The sequence below is a fragment of the Lissotriton vulgaris genome, unplaced genomic scaffold (genome assembly GCF_964263255.1).
Source record: "Lissotriton vulgaris unplaced genomic scaffold, aLisVul1.2 SCAFFOLD_1120, whole genome shotgun sequence".
Classification (NCBI taxonomy): domain Eukaryota; kingdom Metazoa; phylum Chordata; class Amphibia; order Caudata; family Salamandridae; genus Lissotriton; species Lissotriton vulgaris.
Genome location: NW_028250926.1, coordinates 274,060 through 296,544, shown reverse-complemented (window position 1 = coordinate 296,544; position 22,485 = coordinate 274,060). Strand labels below are relative to the sequence as shown.

At 51.1% G+C, this 22,485-nt stretch overlaps 1 protein-coding gene across 3 annotated transcripts in view; it reads left to right on the top strand.

Annotated features, from left to right (window-relative positions):
* Window positions 1-22,485, top strand: part of LOC147663077 (monocarboxylate transporter 13-like) — a 217,219-nt gene that overhangs the window by 30,235 nt on the left and 164,499 nt on the right. Inside the window, exon 1 of one of the 3 annotated variants that reach the window (XM_086950697.1) lies at window positions 21,063-21,113. The exons of the other annotated variants lie outside the window; for them this stretch is intronic. The gene's annotated coding sequence lies outside the window, so the exon portion shown is untranslated. Of the gene's footprint in view, window positions 1-21,062; window positions 21,114-22,485 lie in introns of those variants that run through there. 3 annotated transcript variants of the gene reach the window in all.

Below are 22,485 nucleotides of genomic sequence, written 5' to 3'. Positions count from 1 at the left end.
GACACAGAATGGGCGAAACCCTTTGATACATCTATGTCCAAGTGTTTTGCCGGAGTTGATGCATGTGTAGCGGATCACCACCGATGGGGATTGCAACCAGGATACGCTGTGCGTCGGAGGGTAACCCAGCAATCATAGAAAGCAACCTTTCTATAATTGTATATATATATATATATCTTCAAAGCAACTCGGTGAGGTCCCCCACCAACAGTCTCCAAGGCGACCCTAGTTTGTGCGCTGCTCTGAAGGTGGGGATAGAAGCAGGTTACCGGATTTACTCCTGAAAGCAGGGCTTTAAGTGGGCCGGATCTCAAGGGGTCTGAGCACCAGTAGTTTTTTAAAGAGCCCCTCGAAACGGGTCTCTATCGGGCTCTGTTTTGAGCCCTGGCATAGGCGGTCTGGTTCTTTTCCGTACTGCAGTGACAGCAATTTGCTGTCACTGCAGTCCGGTAAAAAGTGCCAGGGCGCAAAACAACCTGAGAGAGACCCGTTTCGAGACAGCAAGCACATCAATGTGCGCTGCTCATTTCTCACTAGCAGAGAAGTAACGGCATGACGTCAGGCCAGGTGAGCGTTGTGTGGGGGAAGGGAAATCCTTTAAAGATTCATTTTCCTTCTGGATTTCCCTTCTCTTTCTGAAACGCAAGAGCAGCAAAATTGTGGTAGTGTGACGAGGGCTTTAATTGGAAGCTTTTTAAATATTATATGTAACAAGCCATAGTTGCAGCGTATTTATCTTATGCAACTAATAACCATAGATAAAGCCAATAGTCCTTACTTGTTGTAGGTATGATGTGATTTGCTGTATCACATATCTGGATGCAATGAAAGAAAAATAAAAATAAATGTCGGGCGGCACACTATGCTAAACACAGATTTTTTGCGTTAAGTGTTTAAAGCCACGCCCCTAATTACACTGGCCACGCCCCTTTGAGAGACCCCCAGTTTATTCATCCCACTTAAAGCCCTGGCTGAAAGTATTCTTAATCGACCTGTAGTTAGCAGTGAGACGGCGGACAGGTTCACCATGAAAATACTGATTCTATCGGCAAAATGTTTTCCAGCGATGCTATTCGCGACAGGGAAAATGCAGCAGACGCACTTTTTCAAAATCTCCCGACAGTCACCAATGAATCACGTAATACTAACGGGAAGCCTGAAAATAAAGACGTAAAAGCACTATTAAAAAACTTTGGAGAAACTGTTGAGAAGCGAACTATCTAAATGGTGGGAAAAGAAATCTTTAGAGAAATACAGGGATGCCAATCGAGTGCCGAGGGGCCTCCGTGTCCTAATCGCTCCCACCTTCGAAAATCCTAATCCAGCGATGCTGCAGGCATCTATGAATATGATTCATATTCTAATAAAATATGCTGAAATCGACCGCAATGCATTACTTTTAGAAATTGAACGCATCAATGAACAACTGGATGCTTTAGGACAAAATTACCTTGTTGCCAAAAGTAACAAAGAAAGAAGTCCCGACCTGTTCTCCGTCGGGATCGGCGTTGAAACAGCCAGCGACTGCGAAAACATCTTCAAAGACGCATTCTTCGACGGTGAAGACTTCGCCGGTGAAGACTCAGGTACCTCCTTTGGCGTCAACCAGGCGGCGTTCAACGTCGAGAGGCAGACCTCCGTCGTCGCCGGGTAGGCATACGACGTCGAGGCAGATCACTCCGTCGTCACGCGGTGATCGACGTCGAGGCCCAGCTCTCCGTCATCGCACCAGCGATCGACGTCCAGGCCCAGCGCTCCGTTGTCGCACCAGCGATCGACGTTGATGCACAGCTCTCCGTCGGCGCACCGGTGTTCGACGTCGAGGCAAAAGCGTTCGCCGTCGAGGCATGCTTTGTCGACGCCTCGTCACCGGCGTTCGACGTCAAGACACTCTTCGTCAATGCCGTATCACAGGAGTTCGACGTCGAAGCAGGTTGCTCTGTCGGCGCCACAGCGGCGTTCGACGTCGAGCCACAGGTCTCCGCCAAGGATGGGTCATCGGTCCACGGCATCAAGACACCAGCCGCCACCTCCAGTGTCGAGACCGGCGTTGGGACCAATGTTGACACAGAAAACTCCTGTAAGGTCGACGTCGAGTTTGCGAACTCCGTCACCGGGTCACCGGCCAGCGTCGATGCAGAGAACTCCAACGTCGATGCCGAGACAGGAAGCAGCAGTAGCGCCAGAGAGGCGTTCCAGGTCAAGGGGTCGTTCTCCTATACGCTCGAGCCCACCTTCAAAGAAGAAGAGATTTTTTTCAGGGCAATCCCCGCCAAGACTTCAGGCATCACAGAGTCGCTCCAGATCTCGTTCTAGATGTCCTTCAGGAGAGGTCTCTTCTCTGGTGAGCCTGTCAACATCTCATTCAGGCTGTCATGTCTCTGCCCGGGAATCAGCATCCAAGACCTCAGATGTGGTGATCTGTTCGTCTGAGAGTGCATCAGAGCATTCAGCTGGTTCGCGGCATGAAGAGGAGCATCCATCTCCCCCAGCATGTTCCCCTGAGAGAAGAGAAAGGCAAAAGTCACCTTCCATCAGACTGTCTCCTAGGTGGTACAGACCATTACACCACTGGGCCCCCGACAAAGACACAGCCTCTTGCTTAACACAGCAGATCGGGATCGACCTCCTTCGAGACCCAAAGAGAGAACACACACTCCAGTGCGCTCAAGCAGGCGGAGGTCCAGGTCAAGGAGCAGGAGAAGGGAGCGCAGATCTCCTACCACTTCATCGCCTACCCACTCCCATAGAGACTATTATCCCACATTAACCGACAGCCCACCTTCGAGAATCTCTCCAGTGGACAACATCTTCACTTCCCAGGATATCTTGGGCAGAGGGGCTCTAAAGTTGGGAATTCCAGTGACAGCGCGCCAGACCAAGTCATTGGTGATTTATGAAATGCTGCATCATAACACAGCAGCCAAACCTCTGCTTCCCTTGGTTCCAGGGATAATAGAACCAGTGATGGACGTGTTCCTCACGCCTGCGACCATAAAGTCTGTACCGGCGAGGATTCTTAAAAAATATCGGTCGCCAGAGGAGGATCCACTATTCCTCAGAGCCGACCCTACCCTGGACTCGGTAATCATCGCAGCGGTAAGGAAGACCCATGCCGGGCATCTTCCTCCACCATCCCTCCAGACAAGGAGAGCAAGACGCAAGACTCCTGGGGACGAAGAGTATGTGGCACCTCGGCCTCCTTGCTGAAGGTTTCCAATGCGGAGGCGCTATTGGGCCACTATGATAGGTCCCTGTGGGATTCCTTGCAACGCTTTGTCGAAAAAACTCCCTTTAGGAAGATCGCAGGGATTTCGAAGAGATCCTTACGGAGGGCAGCCAAGTCTCCAACCAAATCATTAGAGCTGCAGCGGATAGAGCTACCCTGTCGGTCCATGGATATGCTCACAGGGTATGCGCAAGGAGGTCTTCGTGGTTGCACCTTACCGCCCTAAAGCCAGATGCTCAGACACGGATCATGAACCTGCCTTTCTCTAGAACATCTTTATTCGGTTTACACACCGATGAGGAAATGCAGTGTATGAAGGCGTAATTGGACACGCTAAAAGCCGTGGGGCTTGAAAAGAAAAAAGAATTCAGAAAAGGTTCCGCCCCTACAACAAGCGATCCTCCCAACAGAGGGTTCAAACCCCTCAGTGGCAGAAGGGTCAAGACCAACAGGGGCAGCAAAAATCCCAGTATAGAGGAAGGCACTCCTCAAGAGGTGGAGGTAACCAGCGACAAGGCAATAACTCCAAGCAATGAGTCTTTTCTTCCCCCAGCGCCGTTGACCACTCCAGTGGGGGAAAGCATCGCGCATCATATGGAAGAGTGGCGAGCCATTAACAAAGATCGCTGGGTGTTAGCTATGCTGCAGAATGGTTACTTTCTTCGGATCCAACATCAACCTCCCTCTATCCCTCCACTGACTACATCGAGTCATCAGCTAAAACTCCTACAAAAAGAGGTAGCCATCCTTCTCACAAAATCAGCTATCGAGAGGATACCAAGAAAGGAGTCTATTCAAGATATTTTCTGGTCAAGAAAAAAGTCCAGAAAGCGGAGTACAGACCCATTCTGGACTTGCAGACTCTCAACCTTTACGTCAGAAACGAAAAGTTTCGCATGTTGGCGCTTCATCAAATATATCCATATCTCAGGCAGGGGGATTGGATGTGTTCGCTGGATCTACAAGATGCATACTTTCACGTACCAATAGCTCACAGTCACAGAAAATATCTCCGTTTCCGGGTGGGGACCTCTCATTACCAGTTCAAAGTCCTCCCATTCGGGTTGAAGTCAGCTCCCTGAGTGTTTACGAAGTGCATCGCAGTGGTAGCAGCCGCTCTACGCCGCATGAGTGTCTTCGTGTACCCATATCTGGACGATTGGCTGTTGAAAGATCCTTCCCCAGACAGTGTAAGGAACCATTTTCTGAGCTGCATCGATCTATGCCATCGGTTGGGTCTACATGTGAATTTCAACAAGTCAACTTCACAGCCGACGCAGCAAATACATTTCCTAGGAGCTCTGCTAGACTCCGAGGCAGGAAAAGTGTTTCCTTCGGAGGAGAGACAGTCTTTCATCACTCAAAAATGTCAGCTAGTTCTCTGAAGCAGAGATCTGACGGTGCGACGGATTGCCTACCTGCTAGGGTCGATGGCATCCTGCATTTTTCTGGTCCCCAATGCCAGAGTATGGATGCGTCCTCTTCAACAGGATCTGGAGGACAAGTGGGACCAGCAGTCAGCTCGCTGGGAGGACAAAATAGCTTTGTCAGGCATGGTGCGAGCATCCATACCTTGGTGGATGAAAAGGCGAAATATGCAAGTCGGCATTCCATTCCATCAACCTCCTCCTGCCCAGACCCTGATAACGGATGCCTCTCTCCAAGGCTGGGGGACACACATGGGTCATCTCCAGACGCAAGGACTGTGGTCTCCCAAAGAGTGATCCTACCACATCAACATGTTGGAGCTGAGGGCAGTCCATATAGCCCTCAAATCTTTCTTGCCCTCAATTCAAACATCATCAGTGTTAGTACAAGCAGACAACACCACCACCATGTACTACCTGAACAAACAGGTAAGAACTCGCTCACGCACCCTCTCCCTGGAAGCACAAGATCTGTGGCATTGGCTCCTGGCTCGGAATCTGTCAGTCACAGCAGTCCATCTCCCAGGAGAACAGAATGTGAGAGCGGATGCTCTAAGCCAGCATTTTGAAGGCAAAGAGCACTGGGTTCTCAACAACGAGGTAGTCGAAAATATCTTCCAGTCATGGGGTTGTCCCACAATAGATCTCTTCGCGGACGACAAAAACACCAAATGCTGAGACCAGGATCGAAAGGGAATGCCCTTTTGAAAGACTGGTCAGGGGAATTTGTGTACGCCTTTCCACCATTCCGCTGATCCCGAAGGTGGTGAGCAAGCTGACTCACTCGTACACAAAGATGATTCTCATTACCCCCGATTGGCCGAGACAGTGGTGGTACACGGATCTTCTACATCTGTCAGAATGTCCTCACAAGAGGCTGCCGTGCATGCCGGACCTGCTATCCAAGATGAACGGGAGGATTCATCATTCCAACCTTCCGGCACTGAACTTGGCAGCATGGCTCCTGAGGTCATACAATACGGTCACGTAAGACTGCCGCAGGACTGCATGTCCATTTTGAAAGAGGCGAGACGACCTTCCACAAGGCATTCATATGCATGCAAGTGGAAGCGTTTCCACATGTGGTGTATGCAGAACAATTGTCATCCTATCAAGGGTCAGGAAGAGGTAATTCTCCCTTACCTGTTATATCTGGCTAAAACAGGGTTTTAATTTAATTCCATTAAGGTGCACTTAGCTGCTATAACAGCTAACAGGTGGTCACCTTCCCAACCTTCTTTTTTCCAGTTACAGGCTGTGAAAGATTTTCTGCAGGGCCTGAAAAAGGTCTATCCTCCGTTACGCCCTCCGTCGCCTCCCTGGGAGTTGAACCTGGTGCTATCAAAATTGATGGGTCCTTCTTTCGAACCCATTCATAAAGCAACCTTGCAACATATTTCTTGGAAGGCTGCTTTTTTGGTAGCAATCACGTCAGCCCGCAGGGTGAGCGAAATTCAAGCTCTCTGTTCCAAAGAACCTTATACAGTGTTCCATCTGAATAGAGTGGTGTTGAGGACTCATCCCTCTTTTCTACCAAAGGTGGTGTCAGATTTCCATGTGAACCAGACCATCTCTCTACCCACCTTTTTTCCCAATCCCTCCACTCCAGCTGAGAGGGCCTTGCATTCTTTGAACCTGAAAAGGGTTTTAAAATTCTATCTAGATCGGTCCAAATCTATAAGAAAATCTGATCAACTGTTTGTCAACAATGGGTCGATCAGATCTGGTTATGCAGCTTCGAAACGTTCCATCTCCAGGTGGATAGTTTCATGTATCAAACCTGCTTACCAATTGGCGTAGAAGACCCTGTGGTTTTCTCCTAGAGCACATTCCACCAGAGGTAAAGCGGCTACTACGGCTTTTCTTCATAATGTGCCCCTATCTGAGATTTGTAAGGCGGCGACCTGGAGGTCTGTCCATACATTTACCAGACACTACTGTCTAGATTCAGATACTAGAGCAGATACGCAAGTAGGCCAGGCCTCCTTGGGTAATCTGTTTAACAGCTGATTTTTGGCTGTTACACTCTTTGGTTGGGTCATGTGTTTCTCATTTACCTTCAGATGGTTGATGGGCTTGCTATTCTATTCAGTGCTTATGACTATTGATTAGGATCCCCTGGAAGAGAAGGATACGTTACTTACCTGTAATCCTAGTTCTCTTCCAGGGGTATCCTCCTCAAAGTCATAAGCAACCCACCCGCCTCCCCAGGTAAATGAGACGTTGTCAAAATGTTTACAGTTTATTGTTGAGCCCTGACTTTCAGGGTTATGCAAAGAACTACTGACCTAACTGTCACCCCTGAGGCATGATGGAAAGCTAGGGGTCATGGCTGCCTGAAACGCACGGTGCCAGTTTTTGTTGAAAATGCTTTCATTTTCTATGCTATTGCTTTACAATGCAGCCTGTGGGCTAACAATGTCTATTTATTAGCAATTTTCAGGATTTATGAGTGTTTTGCTCATTAAAACACAGAGTTCAAGTACTATTTGACCTAATGTGTTTTTATATCCTTGCAAATACAGTATATGTATGGGTAATTTCATTGTTTAGCCTCAGTTTGGGGCTGCATTGGTGTGAGAAAAAATGATGTATGTTCATACATATATGTGGAGCTAGATATATGCGATTTCCATATATAATGTTATATTATTTCCGGGGTCTCCGCACATGGGCGGGAATATTCAGTGCTTATGACTTTAATGAGGATACCCCTAGAAGAGAACTAGGATTACAGGTAAGTAACTTATCCTTCGCCTCTCCTGGATTTCTCACAACCCCAACTCTAAGGTGCGTTGCGCTTGCCCTACCTTTTTCTACTATTTGTACTGGCTTGGACTTTGCCGTCAGGGCCTTACCGTTAAGCCTCGTGTCCACACCTAGAGAATTGTTTGATTCTGGCTGTCACGCGCTGCTCACCTCCTGTCTTCGTTGAACATCACAACTGTGGGAGCTCGAGACTGTTGCCTCCTGGCAACAGCGCCCTCACTCCAGCTTGTTCTCTGGCTTCACTCGGCTATAAGAGCTCCAGACTTTAACCTTTTAGCTGCTATTTCCCACTTTAACATTTCATAACTATAGTTCTACTGATTGGATTTTTGTCATTTTGGTGTCAAATAATGTATTAAACTTTACTCTGTGTTTCTAAATTGGTTCAGGATTTTTCTTGCATTGTGTTTTCACTTTATTGCTTTTTGGTGTGATGCATGAATACTTTACACATTGCCTTTAACTTAAGCCTGACTGCTTTTTAGGTGTCTGCCTGACGTAGGCAGCCCATGCGCTGCCTCGTCATACGAGGCTTCTTGGAATCGATACGATTCCAGAAGCCTCGTCCCAGCTCCGCCTTAACTTTTGATTTGTGCGCGTTGTTTTGCGTCCCAAATTATGCCGAAGGTAGTGCAATGATTGCACTGAAGGCATGTCACTCCCTTATTGTTGCCACCCTGTCTCCTTTTATCTACGCCCTGCGGGATTGGATCTTTTACCCACGGCGTTACACTAGTGCCTTTATTTACTGGGGAAGCACTATTTGTTTCCCCTTCCGTCTGTCTCTCTGAGACACAGATGCTTACCACTGTTGTTCTGTACCATAGCCTGGACATTTATCTCTATTATGTTGATTCAAAAAGTGCTTCAAACTACAGCTGAATGCTGAATGGACCCTCTGTTCTGTTCTTTGGAAGTGGGTGCTGAATCGACGTTGCATTTTGTTCCTTAAGATAGCACAGAACGTAAACTGCACTATGTTCTGCCACACCAGCGATCGTTCTCTCGGGGTGATATAACTGCTCATTTTATACCCTTAAGACAGTACAGAACGTAAACTGCACTATGTTCTGCCACACCAGCGATGTGATGTTACACTATGTGTAAGCAGTAGCAGTGAAGCGTCACCGCGTTCTCTTGGGGTGAGATAACTGTGACCTCACACTGCGTGTTGTTAAGTAGCAATAAAGTGCGTGTTGTTAATGGTCAAGTGACAGTGCATCTTGTTCTATGGCACAACGATGAAATGAAAGTGTAGTTTATTTAAAGAACGTTGAGGTCACCTGTGTTTTTAGGTCGCGCCTTAGGCATTGCTTTAGCAATGCTTGTTGGCGAGATTATAGTAAGGCTTTCAAAAGTGTACCCAAACTGCGTATCGGGTACAGTGCATGCAAGCGGTGCGCGTGCACATCGCACACCATCGGCATCAGACTTCAAAGGAAGCCGCCCCCCCTGCCCCCACCACGCAATGCCGAGAGCTTGTTGTAGAACACATGGTTTACTTTCCATTAGCATTGGCTTTGCTCCCCTGCCTCACTCTCCTCCCTGTCAACACTCGCCCAGCACCACTCTGTCTCTCCTTGTACAGCCCCCCTAACCCCTGCGGCCCCCCAGTTCACTACACTCACTATTTTCCCCAGCTCTCTCGCTTTTCATTCTCTCCTCTTTCTTCGGATCCACCCCTCCTCCTTCTCACATCGCCATATTCATTTTTACCCCACCTCTTTACTTCATTTCTCCCCTTCCTCTCTCCCACCCCTTCCTGCTCCCTTTCTCTCTGTGGGACGCCCCCACCCCTGTCCCCCTCTCCCCCTCTCCTTTCCTTACCCCTTAGCCCCTGCCGCACTCCTTCCACTCCCCTCTCCTCACCCCCCGGCCCCCTCCCCCCACCCCTCTCTGCTCCAGCACATCTGTTTCAAATCTTCGAGCTCTGCCACGGCTGATGACAAACGCACGCCTGTTTTCGGAACCTGAAAAGGAATTTTACCTCTTTCCCGGATACAATATACTTTTTTTTTTTTATTAAAAAATAACAATGTGTCTTAAACTCGAGAACCTTTCCAGGCTCCTCTTTTAGGAGATGTCCAAATGTTCGCCGGCGGAAAGGCAAGAATTAACAGCGTGGGCACAAATTAGGCAAGAATTAATAGTGTGTGCCACTATATTTTTCTGTTTGACAAATACATTTACATCCTAGTACGAAACGTAGAAAGCAAACTAAACAGTGACATGCTCTCTTTAGGAGTCTTTACCACTTCTCTCTCTGCCTTTCTCTCTCCATCCTGTTTGTTTTTCTCTCCGCGAATCTTTCATTCTCGCTCTATATCTATCTATCTATCTATCTATCTATCTATCTATCTATCTATCTATCTATCTATCTATCTATCTATCTATCTATCTATCTGTCTGTCTGTCTGTCTGTCTATCTATCTATCTATCTATCTATCTATCTATCTATCTATCTATCTATCTATCTATCTATCTATCTATCTATCGCCCTCACTCTATCTATCCATCTATCGCCCTCACTCTATCTATCTTCCGCCCTCACTCTATCTATCTGCCCATCGCCCTCACTCTATCTATCTATCTATCTATCTATCTATCTATCTATCTATCTATCTATCTATCATTAGTGATGTCATTTGAGATGTCATCAGTGATGTCATGAGTGATGTCACTGACCATGTCATGAGTGATGTAATATGTGACGTCATCAGCAGTGCATTGCAGGCGCGCGAGTTATAGTTAGCTGAACTAACTATAACGGGGAAATTTCAATGGTTTTGTATGAGTGAAATGTCCAGCTAACTATAACATGTATGAAACCTATGGAGCATATAGAGTCATAGAGCAGATGGGACAGCTTGTGTGACCCATATCAGTCGGAATAAGCACTCGCGTGGCAATCGGATGTAGAGTAGTAGAAGTACCTGGAACGGCAGTTTCAAAAGTCAGCACTTTCAGATTTCTTACATCGTTTTGTTTTTTTTAAACACAAAGTGTACACTGAGTGTGCACATCAAGGACGACACACCGAGCAATTGCATGGAGTCTATAAATCCCGACTGTCTGGAAAGAAACTGTGGTTTATATGAGCAGAATGGGCTGTATGTCACGATATCGTGAACAGTACCGACCTCCAAAAATATTGTGTTGACTACATGGTGTATTAATACATCGCCAAGTTAATCATTTACTTTTCTGAACTCCACGTTTATGTACAATTGATGGAAAAGCGTCAGCCTATATTGTGCATACAATGCATGTATGCGAAAGTGACACCCTAGGCTGGTGTGTCAGGTCATATTGTTATCCATTTTAGCAAAATAAACCGAATGCTGCAAATGTTGTGGCAGGCTGCAGGCGGATTAGGGAGATGTCAGCTGGCCTCGCAATGCTGCCATATGGCCGGAGGGAAGCCGGATGGGGGCGGGAGAGCCTGGTGGGGGGGGGGGGGGCGGGAATGCAAGCGAGGGGAGGAGAAGTGTGGCAGGCGGCAGGCGGATTAGGGAGATGCGCGTGCTTGTGAGGTCACGTGACCCGCTTTTGTGGTCACGTGACTCACATGCACTGTGAAGAAACCGCAGTGGTTTCACGAGTCGATCGAGCCCTTGAATTTTCGCCTATTACATTCGCAAGCGAATGATTTTTTTTAAAATATATTTTTATTGCAGGAATTAGTCGAAATTACATATCGGACCAGCAATATAGGCACAATCAGAAAAAATTGAACATATCCCATCTCCCCTTGGCAAGCGACATGTGTACACAGCCATTCAGCCCACAACCCAAGGGTCGGGCGGCGAACACCAAAGGGGATCCGATATAAGGTCGAAGCTGGTCCGGATGATCCATAGGTCTTCTTCTGCTTTTCTAAAACATCCTACAAAAAGAGCAAAAGAAACCCCCCCCAACAACCCAGTGATTCGATTAGTACCCCCCCCAACCCCGCCATCAGTGTGTTTTGTAGTGCGTGTAGGAAAGCCTATGGGAAATATCCCGGAGGATTCTATAGGTGTCTGAAGTATAGTTGGCTATCGGGACTCGGGATGTGCCGCATCTTCACTCTCGGAATCGCTGGAAGCGCAATAATCCCTGAGGGCCTGCACTAACGTCTCCCATTCTAGTGCTGATTCCAGCGCTTTCTCGTTGTGCTGCCGCCTAGCTAATTGGTATCGCAGCGTGCTCTCCCCGGCCGCCCATTTCAAAAGTTCGCTGTGCCACCTAACCTCTGTTGGACCAACTCTTGCCTTCCAATTCCTGGTCACCTCCCGTTTAGCGAGGAGAAGCCCCAGATCAATAAATTTACTTGAGATTTTATTCTTGGGGGTATGCGGGAACCAGTGTAGGAGCCCCACAGCCGCGTCGACCGATAAGGACCTCCCCGTTACCCTATTCAGGGTGTCTCCTACTCCAAGCCAATAGGAGGACAACGCCGAGCAAGACCACAACATATGGAGGAGGTCCGCCTCAGGCGCCCGGCACCTGGGGCACTCTGCCGAATCCGCGGCAAAGTACTGTTGGATCTTCGCCGGGGTCAAATAGGCCCTGTGGAGTACGTAGAAGTGGACCAGTTGGAAGCGGGCGTGGCGTGCGCCCTTCCAGGCCCGTCTCATGAGTTGTGACCAGGTCGTCTCCGGAATCTCCTTCCCTATGTCTGCCTCCAGCGGGTTCGTAAAGTGGTGAGGGGGGTCAACCCCTCGTTAACCAATCTGCTATACAGGCACGTGACCGTTTTGACCGTCCCCGCGGACATCATAACATACTGGCACACCGGGGACGTAGGCGGTTCCTCCAGCCCGCTTTTCCAGTGCGCCTGAATCGCTCGGATCAGAGCCGTGTGCAAAAGGAAATCGCCTCGAGGAACGTCGAAGCGGTCTGTGATCTCTTGAAAGGGCAATAACGCCCCGTCCTCATAAAGGTCCCCCACCAGCTGCAGTCCCGCGTCCTCCCAGTGCCCCAGGCGTGACCAATCTCCTCCGTGAGGCAGGGCCGTCAACATACCCAGTGGTATTTCAGGTGCATATGGTAACCGCAACTGTCCCCGGGCGTGGGCGCGATTCCAACATAATCGAATGGTCTTTTCTTCGAGCGTCAGGTCCTGCAAGGCCAGACGTTGTCGCAATGTGATGAAGGAGATAACATGCCTAGCCATCCCCGTGCCCCTCCCGGTCACCGGGCCACGAAACTCCCTCGCGACCACCTGGGTGAAGGTCTGTAGTTGCGCCGCCAAATAGTACTTCTCAAAATCCGGCACCGCAAGGCCACCCTCAGATTTCGGCCTCATCAGGGTCTTGAGGGCCACTCTCCGGCGGCCCGAACCCCAGAGGAATCCCACCACCATAGATCGCAATAGCCGAAAGGTGGCCGGCGGGATCCAAATCGGCAGCGCTCGAAAGTAGTAGAGCAGCCGGGGGAGTGCCACCATTTTCAACAGAGCGATCCGCCCTGCCACGTCCAGTCGCACGTGCAACTCATGTAGGCCAGAGAAATAGGAGTAGTCTCTAGTGTCGGGGTGTTGTGCTCTCCAGATATCCGTGAGCCCCCAGTGCGTCTGCCATTCCTTCCTCCCTTTTGCCACCCGGCGAACTGGGGAGTCTGGGAGGGGGGGGGGTGCGAGCGGTCGGCCTCTACGTCCACTACTGAATTAAAATCACCACCGAGTAGGAGGGGTCCCGAGAAGAAGTGGGCCAACGAACCCGATAACCCGGAGAGGAAGGCAAGCTGGTCCACATTAGGCGCGTAAATACGGCAAATGTTCAAGTCCCTACCCCCCAGCGTGCCTGAGAGAGCCACGTAGCGACCCTCCGGATCCACCACTGATTTCGTAACCGCAAAGGGAACCCCAGCCCTGATCCATATTAGCGCCCCCCTTGCATACGCTGAGTACGAGGTATAGAAGACCTGCCCTCTCCATCTACGCTGTAGCGCCGCCCCTTCCGCCTTGTTGAGATGAGTCTCCTGCAGCAGCGCTATCTGCACCCCTCTACGCACTAGATAAGCGTGAACTTTGTGTCGTCTAGACATAGTGTGAAGCCCCCGTACATTCCAAGTGATGCATTTCACATTAGCAATATCAACCATTGTCCCATACCGTCCGTTCCGGGTCTCCCCACCACGGCCCCAACAAAGAACGAGCAACAGTCAATTCAACACTGATGGCGGCCATTTCCCCCAACAAAAAAACAACAACTCCCGTTTGAAACAAACCCCTACCCACCCTCCCCAGAACAGGACCCAAATAGTGCCATCTAGTTCCCATCCAAACCATACCCCCAACAATCCCACAATCCCCGACTAATCCTGCGGTCGCCACCGCAGGAAGGCCTTAAGGGCTAGGTGCGGGCTGGGCGCCGGTAATGGGCCCTCGATTCTCGGACTGCCGAGACTAAATTGAGCCCAAAACAAAAAGCTACAGCACGATCAGGCCCCCCCCCCCCTCCACCGGAGTCTATAATCAATCGCCTTCCCTTACCACCTCCGCTTCAAACCCCCACCCAAATGGAAGTAGCTCACCCCGTCATCCCTGTCCATCCAGTATGTCCTCAGCCGAGTTTGGAGTAATCACCGGCAAGTGGACACTATCGGTCTCCGATTCCTCTGTGTCCGTTTGTGCCCCCTCGCCTCCAGGGTCCGATTCCTCGATAATGGGGCCACTTTGTGAACCAGATAGAGTAGACACCATCTCCAGCACTCCCCTCCGCTCCGCCAATGTCTCCACAGTCGAAGGCCTGCCTGGCTTGCCGCGGCGGCTGCGAAGTCTTTTGGAACGACGTTGTTGCCCAGGTTCTACGGCCAGCTGAAACGACGAGCCGAAACCATCTTTACCAGCCCTATAGAGTTCGAGCCAGTTGCAGACTTCCTCCGGGGAATCGAAGAACTGGGTCTTGTCGTCAATGATAATGCGGAGCCTTGCAGGAAAAAGGAGCGAATATTGGATGCCCTCGCTCCGGAGTTCGCGCTTGATCGCCAGGAAAGAGGCCCGTTTGCGCTGGGTCTCATATGTGTAGTCCGGGAAAATGTTCACCTGGCTATTCTCCACCTTATAAGGGCCGTTGTGCCTGGCGGCATTGAGGATGAGGTCTCTGTCCCGAAAGTGCAGCAAACGCGCCACCACCGGTCGCGGGGCGCGGCCCTGTTGCGGCGGCCTCGCCGGCACTCTGTGTGCCCGCTCCAGGGTGTAAAAGGAGGACAGACCCTCTGGGGCTACTGTGTCCCGGAGCCAAGCTTCCAAGTAGGCCACCATGTCGCCATCTTCAATCTTTTCCGGCAGGCCCACCACCCGAATATTGTTCCGCCTGTTGCGTCCCTCAGCATCCTCCGCCCGTCTCTCCAAGGCCTCAATCCGGGACAGGGCATCCTTCATTGTCGCGGCCAGAGTCTTCTGTGCCGGCTCCAAGACCCTCACTGAGCTCTCCACCTCCTTAACTCTATCCGAGAGCTTACCGTGGTCCGCCCTGAGGAGGCCCAAGCTCGTCGCAACCTGGGCGATGTCTTGCTGTAGGGCCGAGCGCGTGGTTGCGATCGCCTCCAGGACCCGGTCAAATTGTTGTTGTAAGTGAGGACCACCAGAGCTCTCTGGGTCCCCTCGTTCATCCTTATCCGGCGCCTCCGTATCCGAGGCTGCTGGGGTGGTCCCTCTGGGTCCCCTCGGTTTTCCCATGGCGTTTGAGTCCCGTGGAGAAAGTTCGTCAGAGGCACCACCGAGTGCGGGCGTCGACTATGTCGCTCCTGGCACGCTGTCGTTGTGCCGAGGGTCGTCGATCGCCGTCTCCAGGGCCCGCTGCTCTTCCGAAACCTCGGGCCGTGCCACCGCCGTGTCGTTGGAGGCCAATGAGGAGGAGGCGGGGACGATCGGCGCCAGGTCGGGCAGGCCCGCCTGGCCGATGAGGATCTGGAATGAGAGTCACCAGTGCCGCCGGAGACTCTATGGCGCCAGGGCGCTGTGCTGCCCATGAAGTTCAGTCACTCGGTGGGGGGCAGCCGGGTGCGGCTCGTGGGGCCGTCTTCACACACAGGGCCGCCGGTCGTCCGTGTTCTGAGAACGACAAGAGTTCGGCCAACAGTCCGTCTGGGGACGGCCACCGTGCTCGGACCCTTCCAAATCGTCACCCAGACTATCGTGTCACAGGGAGATAGGATGTAGAGGATGCGCTGTGCCCTGCTATGCTCCTCCGGGTCTAGGGTCCCGGCCAAGGAATCGAGAAGGTCCGAGCGCCATCTTCGGTCCCACTCCGCGGACCCCTGAACTTCGGTTTTTCGTCGGAACAACCGGTTTTCGAGCATCACCGGGTGTCCCAGCAGGTCCCCACCGGTCCGATCATCGGTTTGCGGGGGCCGGGGTGCCCCGCGGACTCCGATCTGCAGGATCAAAGTGGGCTCAGTCCCGGAGCCGAGCTCTCAAGCGACCATCGCCATCGGCGTCCAAGCCACGCCCCCTTCGCAAGCGAATGATAATAGGCGAAACCTAAAAAAGAACCTTTATGTTGCTTCTTGCTCTCTTTCCTGCTCTCCCCCTTTGCCTCCATACAGATTCCAGTATTTCAGTTTCAATTTAGGGAGAAGGAACGCGGACTGTAATGTTTGCACAGGTTGGAAAGTTCATCGCTCCTTCAGAGTAGTCCGTTCCTGCAGCCCCGTTTAAAACGGAGCCAGTGTGCCAGGAACAGCTCATCAACTTCAAATGCCCAATTCCACATTGAATGACCATCCGCACATTTAATTACACGTCCTAACTCTACAATTAATTTCAGCCATGCAATCACTCCCTGCCCCCACTCCGATTCCTGCATTTAATAAACTACATTACAGAATATATCAATTGCAGATTTCACTCGTTTCTCCGGGGACGCACATGTCCTCCCTTGGAACTTGTGTATCCGGCCTCGGCTCGAAACAAAGATGCCCCGGAGCAGAGCAACCTCGCCTCGGATTGCTTCTCTGACACCCTGAACACGCGGTTGAGTCAACCCGCATCCGTTTAAAGGCAGGTGATTCATGCGCAGGGGAAGGCTTGTGCCTTAAATGGCAAAAGCAGCTTTTCCCTCCCCGTGCGCGGTTTTACCGATGGGCTTCATTGCATTTCAGCAGACATTTCAGATTAAGGTAAAGTTACTTTGGAATACGCATTTTGTAAGAGGTAAACGATTTATCGCTGCTTAACGTTTTATGCTTTGAGTATTCTCCTGCGTGTTCCTCCAGGGAAAGTTGGGTTTGTAAAGTTCTTGGCAGTATTAGGATTTTTTTTAACTGAGTTGAAATAGTCAGTAAAATGCATGTTCCTCTTACTGCCAGGGCCTGAAAGAGGGCCAGGCCTGAGTTCTGGCTAGACTGACCCTATTGAAGCAGGGTCATTTATGATGATTGACACATATGGCTGGCTCCTGTCTGCAGTGCCACAGTGGACAAAAACAATGAACGGAAATGCATCCTGAAGTGTTTTCAAGTGGCTGAGACTTTTTAGATGCATTACACTATCAGTTATGTGGTTCAATGTGTGCTCTCTGTGCTTCTGTCCTCAGCTTGCACCCAACCGATGACTCCCCTTGAGGCAAAAACTGCTCTGGAGCGGTTTACCGTCCACAGTAGAGCGAAACTGATGATGTAGCTCCCGTGTGGGTGTGAAAATAAAATAAAACAAGCATTGGCAAATGCAATAGGTCTCGCATTTACGCGAGTTTAATCTATGGCATTGTAAATGTTAATGCCTTTTATCTATGTTTCTAAAACAAAAATAAAAAGCATTGTTGTTTGCAATGTCAATAGCTCAAACTCGCGTAAATGCGCGACCTATTGCATTGCAAATGCTTGTTTTATTTTGAGTGGGAGAGTACCGGCACTTCTCAATAGAGATGTAATACTTTTAATCGGAGAGCACCGGCACTTCTCAGAAACACGCAGGTACTCTGGTACAGAGCACCGGCACTTCTATTGTTGCACTTCAAGCACTGAGGGAAAGTGCCGATGGGCCGGGCCAGGACGCCTCACATTGTTTGCTGGCTGGTCGTGTGTGAGGCGCGTGGGTCGCCAGGAAGGAGGACTTGTGTGGGTCTCAGCGGCCCACGCGCAGCAGTTCAGACCTTTTGCACCCGAGCATCGTAATATTCTAGGCACGTTTACTTCGAGTGTGGAAAAACAAAGTTTTGGCTGATTGTTGAAGTCTGCGCCTCCTCCTCGATATGTAGAAAGTGTTCTTGTGATTTAAAATAATGAGTATGTAATTTTCACTTTTCCTGGGGATAGTGTATTTTCGTTATAGTGCTCAAAGAGGGTGCGCCTTCGAGGCACCAACAAAAAACGCAGAAATAGCATCATAAAGCTGTCAGCCCTGCACGTGTGGTTTATGTGTGAACATATGGGCTGCGCGTCGTATATATAATACGCACTGCTACGTTTGACGTCATCAGTGAGTGAAGGAGGGCGCGAGAGGGTCGTGGAAGCCCTTCTTCTTAGGAAGTAACATTGCGTCATATTGCTTGTGTCATGTTCCTCCGCCCCCTTTTTATGAAGACTTGGTCGCCACTTTCGGGGTTCAAGTGGTGGCAATCTTGAGTGTCCCCCCACTGGCTGTGGCGCTTCACAAAATGCATAAATACAGTGTTTATTTATTGTTCTCGGACAGGTGCATTATTTTAACCCCGGGTCTGTCCAGGGCCCGCCCTGCGCGTGCATAGAGGCTTCCTTACCGGCTCGCTCGTCGTTCGCTTTACCGAACCTGCCTCCCAAGGCTTGGGGCGTCTGTTGTTCCCACTGCTAGTTTTTGGCAGTGAGTACAGAATATTATTATGAAATAACATATTTACATTCCCTCCTTGCGTTGCTGTTTGCCGCAGTTTCCGGCTCATGAGATCCGGGTGCAGTCGTTCCCAGGAGCGGGTCTCTCTGCCACATCCGGGCACTCTGGTGCTGGGTCCACAAACAGGGCTCTGCCAGCATAACCTCTAGCTCTCCCTGTGAGGGGGTCCTGCCCACGTGGCTGCAGTGCACCCGAAGTCCAGGCCTCTTGATGCTCCTGACGTGGGAGGAACGCACAGGCTGAGGATGTGGCGCCAGGGCCAGAGATGCCGACTTTGTAACTGGGAGGCCAGGCTCGAGTCTCGGCGTCGGCTTCAACATGTCGTGATTCTGGGCAAATTACTGAATGTCCCCGAGCCTCCAACGTGAACGTGACATATGTAGTGTAACTGGTGCTCGCGCAAAAGCATCCAATGCCCCGGGAAACAAAGCTCTGCCAGCGCACCTGAGTCCTACCCTGCAGTGCCTCGTGCCTGCAGATTTTATTTATTTATTTATTTATTTATTTATTTATGCAATTTTATATAGCGCGGACTTTACCCGAAGGTGTCAGAGCGCTTCACAATAGGAACAGAAAAGATACAAACTGAGAACGTTACACGAGCAACAGATTGCAGAGGCATTCGTTATGTTACATACGGTAAAGTGATAATTGTGAGCAACCAAGAATACATGAGGTAGTAAAAATTGTGAGAAACCAAAAATACATGAGGTAGGCAAGGTAATTGTGACACTTGTGAGCAAACAAAATACATGAGGTAGTAAAAATGTGGGCTACCAAAAATACATGAGGTAGTAAAAAGTGCTCAGGAGGGAAAAGTGACAAGTGTGCAGGCTACAAGAGAAAATAGAGTATAATTTGTGGTATAATACTGCAATATATGTTACACACTCAAGCACAAGAACAAACGATTACGTAGGCAAAAGTAGCACTTGTGCAAGTATCAAAGGTAAAAAACCTGTGAGAGGAAGCAAACCGTGTGTTACAGGGGCAAAGTGGTGAGTGCAAGTTGCAAGAGGGTACCAAACACAAGTACATGGATAATACTGCAATAAAAGGCAAACACTCTAACCGCAAGAACACACTGGGAAGGCACTTCCATGGACATGAGAAGTAGAAATTATCAGTAGTGGGAGATCTTCCTACAGACAGAAGAGAGTTACTTTTGGAGGTGTCTCTGGAGGAGGAGAGCTTTGAGGTCCCTTTTAAAGGCCTGGGAGGAGGCTGTGGTCCGGAGCTGAGGCGGCAATGAGTTCCAGATTCTCACTGCGTTGCCTGAAAATGATTGGGCCATCGTTCTTTCCTTCTTGAAAGTGGGAGGTTCAAGCAGTAGATTCTCCGCATTGCGTGAAGGTCTAGAACCTCCAGAGAGTTTCAGTTTATTCGCCAGGTAGAGAGGAGAAGAGGAGTGCAGGGCTTTGTGGGTGATACTAGCGGTCTTGTAGATAGCTCTAGCCTCCAAGGGAAGCCAGCGGAGGGTAGATAACATCGGTGTGATGTGATCGCTTCTTTTCGCAGACACCTCTCTCTGTGCCCTCCAGTCCCTGCAGCGCCTCGTGCCTGTAGACACCTCTCTCTGTGCGCTTCAGTCCCTGCCCTGCAGCGCCTCGTGCCTGCAGACAGCTCTCTGTGCGCTTCAGTCCCTGCCCTGCAGCGCCTCGTGCCTGTAGACACCTCTCTCTGTGCGCTTCAGTCCCTGCCCTGCAGCGCCTCGTGCCTGTAGACACCTCTCTCTGTGCGCTTCAGTCCCTGCCCTGCAGCGCCTCGTGCCTGCAGACAGCTCTCTGTGCGCTTCAGTCCCTGCCCTGCAGCGCCTCGTGCCTGCAGACACCTCTCTCTGTGCCCTCCAGTCCCTGCAGCGCCTCGTGCCTGCAGACAGCTCTCTGTGCGCTTCAGTCCCTGCCCTGCAGCGCCTCGTGCCTGTAGACACCTCTCTCTGTGCGCTTCAGTCCCTGCCCTGCAGCGCCTCGTGCCTGTAGACACCTCTCTCTGTGCGCTTCAGTCCCTGCCCTGCAGCGCCTCGTGCCTGCAGACAGCTCTCTGTGCCCTCCAGTCGCTGCCCTGCAGCGCCTCGTGCCTGTAGACACCTCTCTCTGTGCGCTTCAGTCCCTGCCCTGCAGCGCCTCGTGCCTGTAGACACCTCTCTCTGTGCGCTTCAGTCCCTGCCCTGCAGCGCCTCGTGCCTGCAGACAGCTCTCTGTGCGCTTCAGTCCCTGCCCTGCAGCGCCTCGTGCCTGTAGACACCTCTCTCTGTGCGCTTCAGTCCCTGCCCTGCAGCGCCTCGTGCCTGCAGACAGCTCTCTGTGCGCTTCAGTCCCTGCCCTGCAGCGCCTCGTGCCTGCAGACACCTCTCTCTGTGCGCTTCAGTCCCTGCCCTGCAGCGCCTCGTGCCTGCAGACAGCTCTCTGTGCCCTCCAGTCCCTGCAGCGCCTCGTGCCTGTAGACACCTCTCTCTGTGCGCTTCAGTCCCTGCCCTGCAGCGCCTCGTGCCTGCAGACAGCTCTCTGTTCGCTTCAGTCCCTGCCCTGCAGCGCCTCGTGCCTGTAGACACCTCTCTCTCTGCCCTCCAGTCCCTGCAGCGCCTCGTGCCTGCAGACACCTCTCTCTGTGCGCTTCAGTCCTTGCCCTGCACCCCTTGCGCTCCAGCAGCGAGGCCAGCGCCTCCCCCTTGCCCTGCCGCTCTCCAGGCGCTGCATGCTTTAGGCGGGAATCGAAACCCTGCGTTGTGGCAGTTAGACACGCCTGTCGGTGCCGGGGGTGGGCAGGGCCTGCCGTAGGAGGGGCAGGGAGAGGGCTCGCCCATGACACCTGCTGTCTCGCCGCACTGCCCGGGTGCCCGTGGCGTCGGAGGGCAGCGTGAGCCGGGAGGAAGAGCCGCTGCAGAGAGCAGGTGGGACAGTGTGAGGGGTGTGCACGACACTCGCGGCATCCCACGTGCACGTCACGCTCTTCCTTCCTCTCTGAGAGCTATCCTTGTATATTCGTTCCATGCGCCTCTCGCTCCCAGCATAGGTACTCCCGGCCCCCCAACCCCCCTCCCCAGCCTATCTATGGCCATCAATATCCATCCCTGTCCCAATCTACCTCTTTCACCCCACCAGTTTCTGGTACCCTCGGTGCGCAAACATGACCCTAGAGAGGGTATCAGAGCGCTTTACATAAACATCGTTCAGATACATTAGATGGTGTCTCATGCCTGCCCATCAGTATCTATCCCTGTCCCAATCTACCCCCTCATCCTATCAGCGACTGACACTCCTGGCCTCCTGGTCTCTGTCTTTCTCTATCTCTCTCTCATCCCTCACATCCCTTCACATCTGCCACTGGCCCACTCTACCCTCTCACCCTGCCAGCTTCTGGCCTTTCCGAAATCTCATCTGCTTTGTCTTTCTGCCCTCATTCCTCCATCTCCGCCCCTCTATCCCTCTCACTCAGTGCCAGGCCCTCTCAGCGTTACACCTGCATCCTGTTTTTCTCAGTCTGTGTCTGTGTGTCTGTCTCTTTATCAATCTCTGGTATTCTCTAGCCCTCTGGGCTGCTGTTTCCAATAAGTTTATTTTTTTTTGCCTAGTTTCTAAATGGAAAGTTTTGGGTGATAGGACTAGTGGTTACTGAGGAGGGGGGGGGGGGGGGGGGGGGCACAAAACACACAATCCCCATTCATTTCCCATAGACTTTTTTAAGAAGCACGACTGCAAAAACTGCTGAAGGGAATGACAACAAAATCAGCAGGAAGCTGGATCTTGTTCCGCAGAGTGTGCTTTTTAGGTCTCGACTAGGCAGCGCTTGCGCTGTCTCGTTGAGCGATACTGTATACAGGACAGTGGGGGAAGCTCCGCCCACTTTCCAGCCTTATTTTTGACTGGTTTGAATGATAATTTCTGGATTCTGATTGGTGCTTTGCTTGTTAATCCCGCATTCTGACGGCCATGTCGTCATTTTTATCCTTACGAGGCTATCAACCCCTTTTCTAGAAAAACTGTTTTGTTCCCCTGCCTCTCCTCGTTCCCTCCCGTAGTCCGTAACTTCTTACACCACAACCACCCCCTACCCCCTCCCGTTCGTGCCTTTTTATGCCCGCACTTCAGTGTAAAAAATTGCAATAGGGCTCCCGTAAATACAAGTCATGTTGCATTTTCAATGCTTGTTTGCCGTGTCATTTGTGGGTAAATTCGTAATCTTTGTCTCGCATGCGCGCAATGCATTACATCGTGCGCATGCTCAACACATGGAGGCAAAGACAGCACAAGCAGCGAAGCAGG